This window comes from Mirounga leonina, unplaced genomic scaffold, assembly GCF_011800145.1.
Source record: "Mirounga leonina isolate KUSES-001 unplaced genomic scaffold, KU_Mleo_1.0 Mir_115, whole genome shotgun sequence".
Classification (NCBI taxonomy): Eukaryota; Metazoa; Chordata; class Mammalia; order Carnivora; family Phocidae; genus Mirounga; species Mirounga leonina.
This window is the reverse complement of record NW_023270268.1, coordinates 58,414,730-58,432,668: the sequence shown is the minus strand read 5'-3', so window position 1 is coordinate 58,432,668 and position 17,939 is coordinate 58,414,730.

Sequence of the window (17,939 nt, the reverse complement as noted above, 5' to 3'; positions counted from 1 at the left end):
AAATACTTATAATAATGCTTGGCACAGAACCCTATATGATGTTTGACAAATAAATGAAAAAATCTAAAGCAGCGATGGGTAGGGTCACTGCCCATCCTCTCAGTGGAAAACAGGTCATATTATTCTTATATCTAAATACTTAGCTTGGTCAAATTTCATGGTAAAGAATCACTGCTAAAAGCAGTTTGACATTCAATGTTTAAATAAAATTATTAATTTTTAAAATACTGTTGATAAGTCTTTTTTTTCCCCCATCAGACAAACTCTTACTAAGGCACAAGAAAACTGGTAAATTTTTCCTCCAAAAATCAAAACAAAACACAGAAACACACCTTTAGTTCTTGAGAAACACAGCAGCCTAAAGCTCTGATAGAACTTAAATAGAAGTGATGAAGTCATCATTAAAATGGCTAATTTGAATATTAAATATGACCAGTTGATATGTGATATATTAGAAATGGTTATCCCAGAAATGTTGTCAGACCCAACTCATCCTTTGGGCCATATCTTGTCTTAGTAAAATAGGAATTTTATCTTCATCAATCCACTTAGGTAAAGGCATCTTCATTCATTTGAACTGGGTAACACTGACAACAGAAACTAATTTGCATGAGATCTGGTATACTAAGCCATTTTTTAATTTAATTTTTAAAATTTCCTGACAAATGTTTTATCTTCTAGAAAATTTACTAGTGAAAGAATAAAATATAAAATTTAGCAACAGCATTTTCTAAGCACCAGTAAAGATATAAATTAATAAAACTTCCTATTTGAAGTTTTCTGATACCTCTCCACCCCAGGCTTTACCCTTAGTTGAAAGGGCTTTTTGCTTCTTAGTATTCTCATAATAGTTTGTTTCACTACTTTTTTGTGTGGCATTTATTTTCTACCTTGCAATAAAATGTTTAAATGTAAAAATAATATATCTTCTACCACGAAGACTCATTGAGGTGTGGGAAAGGAATCCCCTGCAGGCCTCAGGCAGGGCTACATACAAAGTGGGCACTTAATCTATTTGCAACAAGTAAATTAAAAGCCTTATTTTAAAAACAGCTTCTACAAAGGTCCTGGAAATAGCCCTTGAGCAATAGTCATCATACTGTCCTCTAAGGAACATTTTGTTGAGTAGAGAGCAAAAAGGATCTTAAATTTTCAGATAAATGTATTTTACTCAGTTTTGATCTGATATTTCTGTTTCTTTTGGAATTGCACCATATTATACATGATGAAAAAAATTTCACAATGAATGATAGATTTATTCTTCTAATTTTATTTTGTGTATATGGGACCATGTGCATTGTATTTAAATGTAGATCATAAAAAGTTTCAATGTAATTTTCTTTTTCTTAGACCATTTTTTCTTGAAGAAAAGTAATTCTATTTTAAAATATAAACTCACAAGAAGGGTTTTATAGATCAGAAGTAAAATTTGTTTTTCTTTTAAAATAATTAGGTAATAATCTAATATATGTGAATTGTTATACCTAACATGTAAAAGAACATACAAGTAAAATGTTAAACATTATTTAAGTGATTTGAACATATTCTGGTTATTTTTCATTACAATACCAAATATCAAGCATACCAATGATAAATAAGTTCTGCATTATAATTAGAAAAAAATAATTTTAAAATGTATGTATTGATATACAGCATGTATACAACAGCCTGGTCACCAAGCCTGCTTTTTTCGCCCTTTCCCAACCAAAACCTGTGCTCCCAGAGATTATGCTCTAATTAACCAAAATGAAACTAACATATTGAACTCTGAGTTCAAATGCAAAGTGTCATGGCAACCAGGAGAAGAGAGTGTGTTTTTAGTGTGTATTGAGGTTGGTTAAAAACAAAAACTCATTGAGATAAAAATGAAATGATAAAACCTCTTAAAAAGGTAAAGCTTAAGCTTTTTCTGCTGCTGGACCTGATAAAAAAAATAGGGTGAACATTTCTGTGTCAACTCTAGTTAGAGTTAAGTGATCATAATGATATATTCCATGTGTTTCTTGCTTTCTTTGTCAGAAGCAATACACCTCCATGCAAGAGATTTACTGGAAATCACTGAATATTCTTATTTTTTTATCTTTGTTGAAATGTACTTTATGTAGTTAGCTCATTATTAAAAAGAATCATTATCTTACCCATATATGATCAATAGTATATCACTATAATATGAATGAAAAAGAACTTGTGAAATCCTTTCCCACCTTAACTTTGCAGATAAATTCATCAGTTAGTACATAAGAAATAAAAGAAATATATTTAAAAACATTTCTCATTTTGCAATTATTGTCCCTGAAGCAATTTTAAATAAAATATAACATCTTGCATTTTATTTATTTATTTATTTTTTTAAAGATTTTATTTATTTGACAGAGAGAGATACAGCGAGAGAGGGAACACAAACAGGGGGAGTGGGAGAGGGAGAAGCAGGCTTCCCGCTGAGCAGGGAGCCCGATGTGGGGCTCGGTCCCAGAACCCTGGGATCATGACCTGAGCCGAAGGCAGACGCTTAACGACTGAGCCCCACATCTTGCATTTTAATAGAAACATGATTGGCTGATTTATGAGTTACTCAAGAAAATGACTCTGGGAATATAATACATTTATAAATAATGTATCTTTTTCTATATTCTAGCTCTTTAATATTTTTTAACCCCTGGAACTACTTTCTATGCTCTTTTTTCTATGTGAATACATAACATATTTGGAACCATCAAATAGTGCCTAATCAAAACATAATATCATTTTTATTCTTAAGAATCATCTGATACTTAGGGGTGCCTGGGTGGCTCACATGGTTAAGCATCTGCCTTTGGCTAAGGTCATGATCCCAGGGTCTTGGGATGGAGCCCCACATCAGGCTCCTGGCTCAGTGGGAAGCCTGCTTCTCCCTCTCCCTCTGCCTCTTCCCCTGATCATGCTCTCTCTCTCTATCTCTGTGTCTCAAATGAATAAATAAAATCTTTAATCATCTCCCCTCTGATTTCCCCCCCTTCATTTTTCCCTTACTGCTATCTTCTTCTTTTTTTTTTTTTTAACATATAATGTATTATTTGTTTCAGAGGTACAAGTCTGTGATTCAACAGTCTTACACAATTCACAGCGCTCACCATAGCACATACCCTCCCCATTGTCTGTCACCCAGCCACCACCACTTCCCAACCCCCACCACTCCAACAACCCTCAGTTTGTTTCCTGAGATTAAGAATTCCTCATATCAGTGAGATCATGTTATGCATGTCTTTCTCTGACTGACTGATTTTGCTCAGCGTAATACCCTCCAGTTCCATCCATGTTGTTGCAAATGGCAAGATTTCATTCCTTTTGATGACTGCATAATATTCCATTGTATATATATACCACATCTTCTTTACCCATTCATTTGTTGATGGACATCTTGGCTCTTTCTATAGTTTGGCTATTGTGGACATTGCTGCTATAAACATCGGGATGCACGTACACAAACAATGAATCATGGAACACTACATCAAAAACTAATGATGTAATGTATGGTAATTAACATAACATAATTAAAAAAAAAAGAATTATCTGATGCTGGGGTGCCTGGGTGGCTCAATCTGTTGAGCATCTGACTCTTGATTTTGGCTCAGGTCATGATCTCAGGGTTGGGAGATTGAGCCCCACATCCAATTCTGCCTGGGTGTGGAGCCTGCTTGGGATTCTCTCTCTCCCTCTTCCTCTAGCTCTCCCCTCACCCCACTCATGTTCTCTCTCAATCTCTTTCTCCCTCTCTAAGAAAAAAAAGAATTATCTGATACTAAAAAAGTTATATTTCAGATTTGTATTTTATATGTGTGTATATATATGTATATATATATATGTATATATGTATGTGTATATGTATGTATATACAATTAAAGCTATAATATTTATTTTCAGGTAAGCATTATGTGATTCTTGTCCTATAAGAAATACTATTTTCTAATATTATTAAAAATTTATAATGGTTAATGTTTATATTGATAAAACATTTTTTTCTCTTTCTACATATTTAAAAGGTTGTTTTGTCTTTCCAAACTCCTTGCAAGGCAAGGATAATACATTATTAGTCCCCATAAAAGATATAATATCCTAAGAAAAAATATATACTTGAATATTCCAAACTAATCTAATTAATGGCAGAGACAAAAATGTACCTTCTGACTTCTAAGGCTAAGCATTATGGAATTCATCATATAATTCTGCCTGCTATACACCAAGTTTATTTCCAGGAACATCAGATCTGGAGAAAACAAATCATTTCTCTCAACAAGAAAGAAAATATAATATGTGAAAATTTAAATAAACAATACATTAACGGGTAGAATGAAAGGACTTGTGATTTGAAAAAAAAGCTGATAGTTGTTAGAGTTGATGAACCAATATAAATACACTATCGTTAACTAAAGTCCCTGGTTTACATTAAGGGTTGCTGTTTGTATTGTACATACTGTGAATTTTGACAAATGTATAATAACAGGTAGCCACCATTATAGTATTGTACAGAAAAATTGTACTCTCCTAAAAAATCCCTTGTGCTCCACCTATTCATCCCTCACTCTCCTTTCCCCTCAGACCCCTGAAAACCACTAATCTTTTTACTGTCTCTATAGTTTTGCCTTTTCTAGAATGTCATATAGTTAGCATAATACAGTATGTAGCTTTTTCAGATTGTCTTCTTTACTTAGTAATATGCATTTAAAGCCTTTCAATGTCTTTTTGTGGCTTAACATCTTTTATTTTTCTTTTTTTGGTATCACTGTGTAAATAAATGTATAGATGTACTACATTTGCTTATGCATTTACCTATATTGAAGGATTTCTTGTTTGCTTCCAAGTTCTGGCAATTATGAATAGAACTGCTACAAATATTCAAATTTAGGGGTTTTTTTGTGGACATATTTTCAATTTGTTTGAGTAAATCCTAAAAAGTTCAGTTGCTAGATCATATGGTAAGAGTTTATCTACCTTTCTAAGAAAATGCCAGACTCTCTTCAAAAGATTATACGTTTTTATATTATTATGGTAACTTTCCCTTTCCCCTTATTTCTTGTTTACCAAATTTCTGTGACTCCATTTCCCCATTAATCCTAATCAGACACATATATTATTTTCTTTAAAGATTGTACTTATTTGAGAGAGACAAAGAACGTGTGCAGGGGGAGGAACAGAGGGAGAGGGAGAAGCAGACTCCCTGGTGAGCACAGAGCCCCATGCAAGGGGCTGGATCCCAGGAACCTCAGATCATGACCTGAGCCCGTCAGAGGCTTAAGTGAGCCACCCAGGTGCCCTAGACACATATGTAATTTATAAAGAGAAAAACAGATTTTTTTTCCACTGATACATTATTTTTCTTACCATAGTACCCTAATTTTTCCACATTTCTCTGACACTTTTCTCTCAGTAGTATAAGACTTTATAATCTCCCCTACCACACACCATTCCCCAAGTTCCCAAGTCCCAAGGTCCCAAATCTTATGGCTACTTTCGTACTGACTATAATCCCCCCTACAATATTTCTCCTTTGGCTCAAAATTCAAAATCCTATTTAGAAATCCTATTCAGAAATCATTAGACGTTGTCATACAGTGTGCTTTTAACTGTTGCTCTCTATCCATTTCTTCCATCTCTCAAACGTGGTAAGTTTTTGAGTTTGTGCATATTTTTGACTATCTTTGTTTCACCCTGAATAACAATGTGGATGGATAGAGGATCCCACCGCCTGCAGGCTCCAGTGTTATACATCAGAAGTCCAATGCCAGTTGGAAATCTTTCTTCTTTCTCTCTGCAAACTTGTAATATTTTTACCTTCTTATTTAGAGTTCAGCAATTTTACCAGAATTTGTCCTCTCTGTGCATTTTCTCATAAATTTACCCTGAGTAATAGTGACACCTTTCAATATGTACACTCAGATCTTTCCTACTAAGGGAAAATTTGCTTTTATAAATTGTTTAATTATTGCCTTTCCCACATCTGTTCATTTCCTCTTTTCAGATCTATCTTTCAAAGTTTTTTTTTTTTTTAAATCATTTCCTTCATGATTACTTCACTTTAATGTTTTGCTTTGTGCTTTGAGATTTTTTTGCCCTTGATTTTCCAGAGCATTAATTTTAGCCTCAGAAGGGAACTACTAATCATTTATCTATTTAATTTTTAGTTTAAAAATTATTTAAGCTCTAAGGAATATTATTTTTGTTGTAGATGGTTCTGTGTGTGTGACAGAGAGGGAGAGACAGAGACAGAGAAAGACACAGAGAGAGAGGGAGAGAGAGAGAGAGATAGCCATTCATCTTCCTACTGTTGCATTTCATTTGGCTTGTATTTTGGTTGTAATACTTCCCTGTCTGGTAGGCTATTATCTCTTTTTGTGAGCTCATTTTGTGTTCTCCAATCCAGTTACTTAAATATTTGTGATGGCGAGTTCCTGTGCTAGGTGGGTGTGATGGAACTGTCTTACATAGAAAATGCCTATCTGTTCGTTGAGCTTCCTAACTATTCCAGCCTCAAAAATAGAGAAGTTTCAGCCCCTTAGTTTAATTCTTTCCTGAACTTGAAATGTGTGGAAAAATATGTACTTACATGGCATTGTTATTGAAGTTCCCCTCAGATCCCTGAGAGTGTGCCAAGTTCTCCTTTGGATTCTGCCTCCCCCCTGCTGTGCTGTGTGGTTCAGTTTATCTTCATGTATGTCAGGCAAATGGGAAAGGGAGTAAAAGCCATCAATAGAGCCAGAGGCCTAGTTTAACCATTTGTTCCAGCAGCTGCCTGACTCAGAAAAGCCTTCAAGTTGGAAATGAAAGCATTGTCTCAAAAAGAGTCAGGCATCAGGACATGAATGACATGGGAGTTGTGTTTGCTTCTCAGGCTGGTTTGTGCTCTGGGTAAACTTGGTCTGGAGAAAGGAAATATATTGATTTAGTGTAGTAATTATAGATAAATATTTCATATTGCATCTATACAATACCATTACTTTATTACTATGAAATAAAAATGTTAGCTATACAATGTAGAAATAAGAACTATAACATTTTCGTAGTGGATGCTACAATGTATCTAACATTTCCCAAACATACGTTTTCTCCATTTTACAGATGAAAAGCCAGAGATTAAGAATCCTTAAATAGGGACGCCTGGGTGACTCAGTTGTTTAAGCGTCTGCCTTTGGCTCAGGTCATGATCCCAGGGTCCTGGGATCGTGTCCTGCATCAGGCTCCTTGCTCACTGGGGAGCCTGCTTCTCCCCTCAGCTTGTTGTTCCCCCTGCTTGTGCGTGCTCTCTCTCTCTCTCTGACAAATAATTTTTTTAAAAAATCTAAAAAAAAGACATATTAAAAAAAAAGAATCTTTAAATAACTCCAAAATCACACAGCTGATAATTTCTATGCCCCATCTTTTTATTCACTGAAACACTGCCCCATACCTCATATATGTGAGGGAGTCTAATAAATACTCTCTTTCCCATATACTCCTATAATACAAAGTCTACATTCAATTTGTCTCTCTGGTTTTCAGCTTGTTTAATTTGATTGATGCATGTGTAAATTATTTTTAATGGAAGGAACTAAGGCAATTTAAGCTTGTATTGACTGGTGAAAAACAACTCAGATTCTTGAGGTGATAAGAAATAAGAGTTATTTCTAGATACTTATACGTGGGAAATGTCTTTTATATTATCCAAGCACTACAGATATTCAAATAAATGTAATTTTTTTACTTATTTTATTTCTATATAAAAAAGTATCCCTCTCTCCCTTTGGTCATTTGTACTTTAAGCATCCAATAACTAGACTCAAAAGAAATTTTGCTCAGCTCTCAGAAGTGTGGAATTTTGCATTTATTTTTAACAAGAAAAATGTTATACACTGATGCAGGTATGAGGGTTTTCTTCTTTGTTTGCTTTGAATATATAGATCAGTATTAAATGTTTATCCATTTCCAGCCAGCCTATAGAAAATTTAAGCTTCATCTATGCTCTGCTTTCTTCTTCTTATACTAATTTGAATGTATATGCTTTTTGGTTGAACTCTATCTAATGATATACAACTCACTTCAATCAATTAGGAGGGAAGCAGATAAATCCTAGAGAGCTGCCTTGGTAGGTAAGGAGCAAGGAAAATATACATGATGAGGCCCAATTGAGAGAAAGAAAGAAAGAAAAAAAAGACTTTAAACTCTCTTTGAACAAGTAACTAAAAAATGATTGTTCATTAAAGAAACCTGGCTGGATCTATTTTAATTTTTATTCATTTTGGGATTTTTTACAGAAAAGATATACTTGAGATTGCGAACATGAGAGATGGGGCTGAGAGGTAAGAAGAATGTTTTTAATTCAGCCATTAATTTAATAATTCAGGAATATTTGAATATCTACCCTCTTTCAGCTTTTGTTTAGGAGATGAAAATGGAAAGAAGGACAGAAATATAACTCCCTGGCCTCAAGTAATTGAAAAACTCAACTTTATAGTTGGAGTCATGTCTTTTCTTTTTTTCTTTCTCTTCTAGATCATTAGTTATTAATGTAGAAATTAGAAATTGTTTATTTTTTTCTTTGAAAATATTCAAGTGAGAATTTACATGGTTCTGATTAACTAATATTCCAAATGGAAATGTTAAATTTAACAAAAATTCAATTAACTTGCAATGGGAATAGATACTAGAATCATAGCCTTTGTAGAATTTTTATAACACAGTGAGATAAAAAAAAAAAATGTAAACAGTGAGAGATAACTTTGATTGCAAAATCAAAGCTGATAATTCTCACCTAATTGTGGTAGTTTCTTTGTTATCTTCATATATTATGTACTATGTTTAGTCTTCTGAACCTTTTTGTATTATTGTAGCAGTTATTATAATATTTAAGGAAAATTGACTATTGCTTTAAACATATGAACACATGCTAGGCACCAGAATTTTTAAAAATCCCATCAATTCACACTCATGAATCCGAGTGCAAACTTCTGAGACTCAGGAAATTCAAAATGATCCTTTTAAATCTAAAATGTGGTTCAAAGTTTTGTTTCAATTAGCCCTTAAATAACAGGTCTTATTAATATATAAACAACTAAATAACCATGTGTATTATTTATTAGTTTAAACCTTCGCTTTATCACCACCTGACCAGATTTCATGTTGAAACATAAAACTTAAAAACAACATTGTGAAAAAATTTTAGTTTTCCTAAAACATGCACGCATGTACGCAGACACCCTCAACAAGTGAAAAGAATATTAGCAAATTCACCTATCTAAAGTAATTTTGGAGAGGGAGAAGCAGGTTCTCCACTGAGCAGGACCCTAAGATCATGACCTGAGCCTAGATCCCAGGACCCTGAGATCATGAACCTAAGTCAGACACTTAACCTACTGAGCCATTTAGGCTCTCCTTCCTCCCCACACCTTTATATCTGAGGTAAGCAACACCTTTCTGGCCCTCCTGATCCTTCCTGTGGAAGAAGTTTACGTTTATCAGTCAAACATTCTGTGAAGGTCAGACCAACTGACTCCCAAGCTGATCCTCTTATTAAAACATCAGGCACACAGGCCATACATTTTTATCAACACCAGTGTTGCCCTAGGGTATGCTGGAATGTGTGGCAAAACTACAGATAATTAGAAAAATACTACTTTTCATCAATTTTACACTAAAAAAAGCTCTATATTCCTGAGTGACTGCTTTGGAATAAAAGTAGAATAATTGCTGCAAGTTTTGCCAGTGACTTTATTGAGCCTGATGAATTTTAAGAAATCAATATAAATTGTCTCTAATGATGTATTTTTTGTGTTTCATGTCAAAATGCTATGTCCACTGCTAAGAAATCATATTTTAATAGGCATTATTTTTTTAACTAAAGATATGCATGTTGATTTTTTAAAAAGGCTTGTCATGGATACATGTCATGAAACAGTTAACAAATTATGATCAGAAAGAGGAAAACCTGGAATTATAATTAAATATATTAATTAAAATATAGTAGTATATAAATAAGATGACTAAAATATAATGCATCATGATATTGGAATTTAGATATCATCCCACTAAGGAACAGATAATGAATGCGTTTATAATGAAAGACTTTTTTTAAGGTCTCAGTCATTGATTTTGTAAAGATAAATCTCAATAGCATGAGAACTAGAAAATTTTATAAATTAAACATATTTTAATGAGATTAAATGATGTACAATTAATGAACATTTATTGAGTATGCAAAATCCTGCATTAGGAACTGTTCAAGCTTCAAATAGCTGACATTTTAGCAAAAGAGTCACATACACACGTAAGCATACACAGAGCACCTTGAAAACATTAATAAATATTTACACATTAAATATGATTTGATCAAACACTGACAAAATAACACAGGCAGGTTTTGGAGCCAACAGGCCCGGTCCCAGTCATGGTTCTGCTAGTTACTTGCTATCTGGTAGATCAATTAACAATCTCTCTGAACCTGGGTTTTCTCTTTGCGATATTAGGATAATAATGCCCACAAGTCATAAGACTGTTTAGAGTCTTATGGATCAAATGAAACAAGTTATGGGTTATTATTTTGTGCAGGTCAATAATTAGACACTTAAACCATAGTAGTGATTATTTTCTTATATAGATTTATATAAAATATTTTTTAAGGACTGTGTTCCTAGGTGCATAGCAAAGAAGTTACCCATTGGAGAACAACATCTCTTAGGAGAAATGAGCTTGCATCCAGAACATCGTAAGGGCCTGATGGATATTGAATTTGTCAAAAGAAGGAAAGTCAACCTGGAAAAGTGGCATACACCTAGGCATGATGATAAGTTATGTTTCTGGAATTATGGGAATATTAGACAAGAAATTTATTTGGGTTGATGTCACTTTATTGTCTCATTTGGATGCTTGGGAAATTCCTCTCTCAATATTCCCATATTCATGCCATCTTCAGTGAATCCACATAAGAAATATTTTAAGATCAACACTTTTAGTCACTATGACTCAAATGCTGGTTTAGAAGCCATCTTATTACAACTGAAAGCCCAGTATTTCTCAAAAATTTTGTCCAGATTAATTGGTCAACTCTTACTACAAAAAGGAAATCTGCATGCAATATCCATGAAAGATCCCAGAACTGAATTAAAAACTACATTCTCTTTCATTTTGAAAATGCTTTGAACTTCTCTTTTGGATTATGACCCTGATGTGATTACATCATCTACTTCTACTTCAAGTGAATTTTATTTCATTTTAGACTATCATGATTGTCACTCCGTGAATTTCCTGGGTTCAGGAAAGGTCTTATTGATCTTTATGTCCTGAAGAGTATAGTTGGTGTAAAAGTAATTGAACAAATAAACAAACTAAAATGTTAATAAATGCTTTTTTAATGTTTTCCCTAATATAATATCTCCATGCAACTTTTTCTTTAAGATTTATATATTTTATTCTAGAGAGATAGAGAGTGAGCACACATGAGCAGGGGGAGGGGCAGAGGGAGAGGGAGCGAGAGAACCCCAAGCAGACTCTCTACTGAGCACAGAGCCCATGAGGCTCAATCCCATGACATCAAGATCATGACCCCACTGGAGCCAAACCCAAGAGCCTGTCGCCCAACTGACTGAGCCACCCAGGCGCTCCTCTCCATACAACTTTTGACTTAAACCTCTGTCTTAAAGGCAGACAATCATTTTCAAATTCTTTGTCCATTTTTACTAATTAATGTGTAGACATCCACATGGCCCAGCATACTGCATATTTTACAATCTGTTGTAAAGATTGTGGAAAAGAAAATTGAAAACAAAATATATTGTCTTTCATAGTAAGACAATTGCAGCTGAACACACAGTTGCTCAAGTACATTTTTCAGCAACTTTTACAATTAAATGTGGCCATGGGATACGGCCTTGCTAATAGAATAAAGGAACATGGCAGGTGCCACTTCTGTTTTGGGCCTTAAAACATTGCATAGCCCTCCTCCATGTTCTCTTTCTTCCTCCCTTACACAGGAAAATGAATATGCTTATGTACCATGCATATGAGGTCAACACTTTAGGAGAAGACCAAACAACCAGATGAAAACAGGTTCCCAGAATGACCATGTAGAACAAAGCCATTCACCAACCAGGATCTCGCCATACATTTATCACATGATAAGACAATAAATAATTATTTTCTTTAAGACATTAAATTTTGGAACCTCTGTTAACACAGTTTAACCTTCACCTTAACTAATATAAATGGTTTGCACACATTTGGAATAAAACAAGTATTATAAATTTCTTTGTATTTTGCTAACATGTTGTACATCCATCCACAGCTTGTGAAGTAATCTCATAGAAGATGGGATGTAATAACAGCAAAAATTGTCAGTTTTATTCTGCAAATAAAAGGTTATATATTCAGCCTCAGTTAGCAGGTAAATGAACTTTGCTTAAATAAATATAAATTCTTGTTTTTCATTCTAGCGTATAGATTGTAAGGATAACATTCTGAAAAGAAAATCGGGCAACTGATTCTTATAGATTATATTACAGAGGCTTCAACAAAGAAGCTATCTAAGTGGGGTAATTTCCTTTTGTATCACTTCCATTAATTCATTTATTGCAATAAAAGCATGCTTATTTGCCTCTGTAGAGGCAAAATATGCTTATGTATTACTATATCCTAATTAAGAATATAATTTAAATGGAAATGTGTAGTAGGCTGAATGATGCCCCCCTCCAAAAAAAAGATATCCATGTCTTAATTCCTTCTGGAGCCTGTGAATGTTATCTTTGACAACAACAACAAAAAAAAGGGTTTTGCATTGTGATTAAATATAAGGCCTAGAGAAGGAAGATCATTCTGGATTAACTGGGTGGGCCCTAAATGCACACACAGAGGGGAAAAGGCAGTAGGACCACAAACGCAAAGATTGGGGCTAAGTGTCCACAAGCCAAGGAATACGGGCGGCTACCAGGAGCTGGAAGAGTCAAGGAATTGGTTCTGCTTGGGGCCTCTAGAGATAGTGTGGTCCTGCTGACACCTTGACCTCAGCCCAGTGAAACTGATCTCAGATTTCTGTCCTCCAGCTCTTAAGATAATGTTATATATTTAATATTATGTATAATGTATTTTTATATTTATATTTTACAGATGATTATCCTATAAACTTAGTAGAAGTGATATAAAAATACTAATAACAATTAGAAGTTTAGAGATGAAATGTCAGAAAATATAGTCCTGTTAAAATTAACTTTAGAAGTTAGAGTGTATGTAGATGCCCATAATTTTCCCCTACCTTGGAATATTCTTCATATTAGAAACTCTAAATAGGTATTACCCTGATTTTTGGCAGACTTAAAATGGGGTGGTATTAAAAGACCCTTTTAACAACAACAATAATAACAAAATTTACAACTACTTTTAAATCATGGGCATTACCATTTTGATCTGGAAGTAGTAATTTACTAATCAATAAAACAGGAAAACTCTTGCCAGAGATAATGTCTATGTCAATCTCCGTAAGTACAAAAGAAAACTGAGCTTATCTTCTCAAACATAGTTCTTTTTATATATTGTTTTAATTTTCTTCTCAAGAATCTAAGCTACATTTTTTTTTGTTTTGTTTTTGCTTTTGCTTTACTTGCTTAAATAGATAAGAAGCATAAAAAGGAGTCATAGGTTTGTGCCACCATAAATCTCATCCAGAGAGAGGTGTTACCTAAAGTAGAACAAAGATAGTATAACTTTTTTCCACAAATAATGGGTCTAGTGTGTCTACAGGGCTTGTAGGTAGTATCAGTAATTAAGATGTTTTTTCTCTATTTTGCTTCATCACAAATTTTAATGTGATGTGCACAAAATATATATGTAGAGCTTCTAGAGTAGTGAAAAGGAAGCACCAATGTATTGATCATTCATTTCAAGCAATAAATTATAGCAGGAGCCTCACAAGTGTCCCTTTCTAAACCTGCATCTCTACATTTCACAAGGGAACTATTCTGCTGATTTCTACTGCAACCATGCCATGCGTTCAATTCCAAATGATACATTTATAAATTGTGTATGCATGCTGTCATTTGGTTTCAAGTTTTGCATACATTTAATCATATTGCATGTATTTTCACTAAATACTGTTTGAGTTCCATGCATATTGTCTACAGCTGTATCTTATTTATTTTAATTGTTACATTTTCTTTTTATATACTCTACTATAATCTATTTTTCAGTGTTTGTTTATAATTTGTGTCAAATTTGGTCAATAACAAACAACGTGTCTGTGAACATTCTCCTCTATAATCCTGGCACACACGTACAAGAATTTATCTAGGTGCACATCTAAGAGTGGAATTATTGATCTGTAGAGTTTGTGTGGCTTTCATTTCACTAGACAATGCCAAATAGTTTTCTAAAGTTCTTGGGCTCAAGCAGTGTGTATCAGTGCTTGCATCCCACTTCTCTCTTAGGCTTAGCGTCTGCATAAGTTTTTTGTTAGTTGTTTCCTGTCACTACATTCTCCCATTCTGTGGCTTGTCTTTTCGTTTTCATTGTAGTGTCATCTGAGGAACAGAAGTCACTTTTTAAATATAGTTGAATTTATGAATCTAGGGGCGCCTAGGTGGCACAGTCAGCTCAGCATCCAACTCTTGGTTTCAGCTTAGGTCACGATCTCAGGGTCCTGAGATCGAGCCCCACATTGGGCTCTGCGCACTGAGTGCAGAGTCTGCTAAAGTTTGTCTTTCCCTCTCCTGCCCCCCCTGCCTTGCTCTCTCTCTCAAATAAATAAATAAATCTTAAGAAAAAAACAACTGAATTTATGAGTCTATGTTAATGTTTATGCATTTAGTGTCTCTCTGAATGTATTGTTCTCTCTCTCAAGACCCCCAAAAAATTTCCTACATTTTGTCTGAAAATTTAGTAGTTTTTCTTTCATATTCCTTAATCTACTTGCATTTTTCTGAATGATGGGAAGTAGTAGTTCTATTTTGCATTTTGCTGTGTAGCTACTCAATTTTCCCAGCACCGTTATTAAAACAAAACTGTTTAATACACTTATCTGAAAAAACTAATATCTATTCTATATCAAATTGACATAAGGCCTTCTGGCCTTTTATTCTGTCAATCTATCTGTATCTTGATGCTTGCAAAGCAAACCCTACCATTTTTTTGTTTGTTTGTTTGTTTTCCTTCTTTTCATCCAGGGACACATACACACATACATCTGGTGAGACTTCCATTTGAACTATGCTGCAAGATAAATTGGGAATATTGGACATCTCTGTTATTATTGCAACCCATGAATATGGTGGTGTATCTTGCCACTTAACCTTCTTTAATGTCTCCCAATAAAGTTATACAATCCTCTTCATAGAGAACCTTACATTATTTGTTAGATTTATTACTAGCTACTTGACAGCTTTATGCTATTTCTTGGTTGTTTCTGGAATCTGGAAATAAAAATGAATTATATTAGAATTAAAATGATAATTAGAGGCCTTACTTAACCCCCTTATTAATTATAATAATTTATATACAGATTCTTTTGAATTTTATATATTTTATATAATTTTCATATAATTTTATTTTATACATAATTTTACATATAATTTTAAATTATACATAATATATTTTTGTAAAATTATAATATGTATACTATATATAATTACATAATATGTAATATAAATAAAATTGTATTATATATTAAAATATGTTACATTTACATGCTTTTATGTATTTAAAATTATATCATATAATATATATTTCTTATATAATATATAATTTTATATAAAATGTAACATATATATAAACATATCAGCCAATAATATGAGCTTTGTTTTATACTTTTAGTCCTGACACTATTTATTACTTTCCCCTTTTTGAGACTGTAGCCAGAATCACTGTATTATACATAAAAGTTGTGTTAGTGGGCATTAATATCTTGCTCCTGTTATCAAAAGGGAAGCTTTGAATGATTCACTAATAAGCATGCTTGCTTTACTTTTTGAAGGTAACTTTTACAAGACAAACGAGTTTCTCCATATCAATATTCAGCTTGGAGACACTTTTTTAAATCAAGACAAGAGGGGCGCCTGAGTGGCTCAGTTGTTAAGCATCTGCCTTCGGCTCAGGTCATGGTCCCAGGATAATCATTTTCTGGTATATGATCTACTTGAGCATTCACCTTTGTGTTTTGGGTATATATATATATATATATATTTGCTTTAAGTACTGATTTCCTAATATTAATATATCTCTATCAAATTTTTAATATTCATGGTTTATTTACTTCCAGCCTTTCTTTAATCTTATATTTTAGATATAGTTCTTATAAATAGCATATTAACATTCTTTTAATGAAAGATTCAACCAAATTATATTTAACTGTGCTCAACCCTCAGTGTCAGAGATTGCTAATTACTCCCCATTTTCAATTCTTCCTTTTAGTGATAGCAATCTAGATACTATCTTAGTGTGTTACTCTCCATGCACTTAATATGTTTCCCATATGCTTTTATTTCTAGGTGATGTGATTATATTTTGATCAATAGATTGTGATGATGAGTGATGCACACAGCTTTCGGTGTATTGGTTCAAAGAATTTCCATTCTTTATTGCCTATTTAAAAAGCCCCCTCTATACTATTGGATGGACATTGGGAACTAGCTAAACGGTAAAAGTGAGGTTAAAATGATTACCTCTCTATCCAATCCTATTTTATCAAATAGCCTTCATTAGCTGAATGAAGGGATAATGCATAAATCACAGAAGGCAGTAACCAACAGGTCAGTGTTTTCTAAAATTTAATTAAAAATAAACAGTCAAAATGTGATCCTTAAAGATGTTTATTAGCATTTGAAACTACCTGTCCACCAACAAACTGATAGTCTTCTAATTTTTAAGGTAATTTATCACCAGTGTTTGACTCTTATAGGATCCCTGAACCCCTGGGCGCCTGGGTGGCTCAGTTGGTTAAGGATCCCTGAACCCCAAAATTATCTTCAGAGAAAGATGACTTGCAGTATTGTGCAACCCCAAGTGTTATATTCTCCAATGCCCATGTCATATTCCTCCAGAACAGATAATGGGCAAAAAAACACCCTTCAGAGGTCAAAGCTCTCGACCACAGAGAACAATAGACAGGGACAAAATCCAGGCTTTCACAGAGGCTAACCTATTTTCAATGTTTAGAGCAAAACAATTCCATAATTTTTATCGTTTGATCATTATCATGGACTATGATTGATTTATGTTTCCTATTATCTCCTTTTTAGAAGAAGATTTTAATTGTGGTCTCCTCTTTGCTAGTCCAATATTTTATATCTAGTTTTGAGGGCAGATAATTTCTCCCTACTGCAGAAAATTCCCCATAAACCAAAGATCCTCACTTTGAGTAGGATAACATAACTCATTAGAACATGTCATGGTCACTGTCTCATTTGGAGAGGGAGGTTGTGAGATAGAATGAGGGAGTGAGGAAAAGCATATTTGGGTGGCCAAACTGGTAAGCAATGGAGGAGACTGCAAGTTCTCCAATACCCATTTTTTCCTATTCCTTTAAGTAATACAGCTTCTGTGAGTTTAGTTGATCTCATAGTAGCCAAGATAATACTGCATGTTGCAGCCTTCTTTGTGGATAGTTGTGTCTATATAACTATGTTCTGGCTAATGGAATATGAGTGATGTGTGCAACTTTCTGACTCAGATTTAAGGAAAGGGGTTGTGATCTATATTCATTTTCTCCTTCGCTACCTGGAATATGGGTATAGTGGGAGACATAACATCTACCTATCCAAAGGGATGAAAGTCATGAAAAATGCAAAGCAATGATATACAAAGTACTTGAGTCCATGGTAGAATACAACCTCAATTACAGCTCTGGACTGCCCATGATGAAACTCTTGCCTTACAGACAAACTTCTATCTTGTTCAAGCCACTTTGTTGTTTTTGGAACTTTGTTGCAGCAACTGAGCTTGTATTATAACTAATA